Source organism: Montipora capricornis, chromosome 1 (assembly GCF_036669925.1).
Source record: "Montipora capricornis isolate CH-2021 chromosome 1, ASM3666992v2, whole genome shotgun sequence".
NCBI classification, from domain to species: Eukaryota; Metazoa; Cnidaria; class Anthozoa; order Scleractinia; family Acroporidae; genus Montipora; species Montipora capricornis.
The window spans coordinates 11,661,509-11,665,086 of NC_090883.1; the positions used below are offsets into that span (position 1 = coordinate 11,661,509).

The window sequence follows — 3,578 nt, forward strand, 5'->3', positions numbered from 1 at the left end:
AATTTCTTTGGAATGCAAAAGCTTGATGACAAGCCAACCCTAAATGTATTCCCAGATAATATTGCTCATGCCAGTAAGCACACTAGAAGAAAATACTTTGATGAAATTTTTGCCAAATTCATTGACAAGTTCCTGCTGCAGAAAGTAAATGATGATTCTCATGATGAAGACGATTTTGTAAAAAACTATGGGTTGTGTGTAATTTTCTTGTCAATGTTGATAATGCAAATGAAGGACACTGCAGCAGAAGCTGATGGCAACAGATATCTCATCAACCAGAAACTTTTGTTATCAGTGTTCAAGTCAATCGGAGCATATAGCAAGTATGCTATTGAAATGTTCGTAAGCATTTCACAGATTGAGTGCATGTTGACCCCTAGCCTGTCAAAGGAGTTAAAATGGGATGGGGATTCTTCGTTAACTGGAGGGGAGGTGCAGCAAAAACATTGTTCAGCGCATGGGGGCAAACAAGATCATAAAGTCCATAAGCAAAGTGTGCAAAGCAACAACAGGAATCAATCAGATCACAGAGCAGTTTGACCATTCAGCTGGAATTCACAAGACGTCTGTTCAACACACCACTCGTGCATCCTTAGAGAATGAAACGGAAATGGTGGCTGACCTAGTGAGGCTTGATTCCTTTACTCATGAGCCTTCCAGGGCTCAAAAAAGCTTATACTGGGTTGCGACAGCGAAAGCTCTAGATCCATAAGACTTCAAATTATAGCTGGTAGAGTTAAGACGGAGCGATGTAGATTAGCGGAGGGTTCTTGAAGGACGGTAGAGACTTATCAGTTCTTGTATGTACCAGGGAGACAAATCATGCAAAGCCTTGAAAGTGAGAATTAAAATCTCAAACTTTATGCGTTCATTAATTGGTAACTAGTGTAGATCTTTCAAGATGGGAGTAATATGGTTGAATTTCGAGGTATATGTTATTAAGCACGCGGCGGCGTTTTGTACATACTGTAGTTTTTTAACAGCATATTTCGGAAGATTGTACAGAAGGGAGTTGCAGTGGTCAAGTTTGGATGAGATAAAGGCATGCACAAGTGTTTTGGCAGTTTCCGTTAATATAAATTTTCTGATACGTGATAGATTACGAAGGTGATAGAATGCAGATTTACGTACAGTATTAATATGAGGCAGCATTGACATGGTACTGTCAAAAGTGACACCAATATTCCTGGCAGTTTGAGAAAGCTGGACGGTGTCTTGACCAAAGCAGATTGACGGCAAGCAGTGCTGTAGTCTAAATTTTGAGTGAATAAAGAGGAACTCAGTTTTTTCTTTATTCAATTTTAGTTTGTTGATACTCATCCATTTGTCCAAATCAGTCAGGCATAGCTCGATACGTTCAACAGCTTCAGTCAGTTCCAGGTCATTATTTGTTGAAAAGGAAACGTAAAGTTGCGTATCGTCAGCATAGAGTTGACATTGCAAGTTATGGTGTCGAAATAAGTCAGCTAACGGTGTAGTATACAATAAATAGAGAATAGGTCCAAGCACAGAGCCTTGGGGTACTTTACAACTGAGGTTGCGAGGTTGTGATTTATTCCCATTAATCAGAACAGATTGAGTGCGACCAGTAAGGTAAGATTGAAAGCAGTTGAGAGCAGTTCCGCTGATTCCAAATTTAGAGTTTAATCTATTAAGCAGGATTTCATGGGCGACAGTGTCGAAGGCAGCAGACAGATCAAGAAGAAGAAGTATAACGCACTGACGATTATCAATAGCACGCTTGACATCATTATGCACACGTACAAGAGCAGTTTCACAGCTATGGAAAGGCTTGTAGGCCGACTGTAGTGGCTCGTGAAGGTGGTTACTTAGCAAGTACTCATCTAAGCGCACAGCCACGACTTTTTCAATGATTTTTGAGACTACTGTAAGGTTTGACTGAGATGAGTCTGTAATTTTTAAAGATTTCGTGATCTAAAGAAGGTTTCTTAAGTAGAGGTGTAAGAGCAGTTTTAAGAGAAGGAGGCAGATAACCAGATTCCAGAGATAAGTTAACCATCTTACAAAGTGTCGGTAGAAACATTTCAAAGTATTCTTTCATCAGCGCGGAAGGAAGTGGGTCTAAGATGCATGATTTTAAGACGATCTTATGAGCAATCCTAGACAATTCATCAGTAGATGTAGGTGAAAAATTAATTAGTTGGCATTTTAGTGAAGGTGAGTCAAAGGTGCAGAAGAGATCAGGAGTCAAGTGAACTTAATTTGATTTTGGATGTCAATAATTTTAGTTTCGAAGAATTCAGCGAAATTGTTTGCTAATGCTGCAGCTGACGAGAAATTTCTCTGCCTTTCTGTGTAAAAGACGATCAACATTGCAAAATAGAGCTTTGCTATCGACACCGGCTTCATTGATAAGACCAGAGTAATAATTCATTTTTGAGGTGTAGATGGATTGTTTCACGACAGTGCACTGATTAATATAGGCTTGATATCAGTTTAAGTATGAGAATGGCGCCAACTGCGTTCAAGACGACGACAGCTTCTCTTCTGTTCTCTGATGTAGTTATTATACCAAGGAGCACGCAAGGGTGCATGTTTATCCAAGATAGTAGATAGGTCACTATTATTCTGGTCACACAATTCAGTTAGGTCTGATGAAGGTGAGTTAAACAAAGTAGACGAGGTTATATCTTGTACAAAACTTTGCAAGTTCATATTGTGTAGGCTCCATGTAGATCTAAAAAGGCTTATTACATCAAAACAAAAGAATATTTTATTTGGTGGCCAGTATGAAAGAGGTCTATTGAGCGTGTTCATGTGACGTCATAGTGGCCATGTTGGTGTTCCAAAACAAAGGAATGACGGCCATGATGGTGCACCAAACTAATCGCCCGGGAATTAAACGTTCCTTTGTTTCAGTAATCCAATATGGCTGCTGGTCACGTGAGTTAAAACGCTCCATAGAGTTTGTTGGTTGCTGTTCTTACTTCAGGAATAATTTGAAATGCACCTTAACATTTTTTTAAGTTTCTAAGGTATTCCAGTTGTCACCATTTTTTTAAGGAAAAAGCTTGATTTTTTAGAAATGTAAAGCGTGGAAGGTTTAAGTTTAGGATAAGGATTCATAGTAAGTGCAGGAGTAACCTGCGATCAGGGGTACTTTTTTTTAGAGAAAACGCGAAAACTGCTTTGCGCGCCCTCTAAATCTCTAAAGAAAAAAACGCCTGATCGCAGGTTAGTCCAAAAGTGACTGGAACCACCTAGTTGGACAGATAAAAGTAGTTGCATGACGATTTTCAATAACGAAATATCCCAATGCCCTTCACTCCAATTTTAACGTCGTTCATGATCACATCCGGGAATACGGACATATTTACCTCACAAAGTGCCTGCCCCCTATATACTCTGGCCCTCAAGTAAAGAGAAATAGCTGCATTTATTCTAACCAGTCCTGCCAAATTAACTGCTGATAATAGTTGCATTTGTAGATTTTTATATATTTGATAACTATGAATAACTATTGCTGCATTTGTAAACTCTTAGGCGCATGACAATTAGAACACCAAGCTTCCCAAGATTTTTAGTAGTTCAATGTGTAGAGCAATCGATTTCAGTGC

General features: G+C 39.1%; 1 pseudogene; it reads left to right on the forward strand.

Annotated features, from left to right (window-relative positions):
* Window positions 1–712, forward strand: part of LOC138057950 (uncharacterized) — a 2,016-nt pseudogene extending 1,304 nt beyond the window's left edge.
* The last annotated feature ends 2,866 nt before the right edge of the window (window positions 713–3,578 follow it).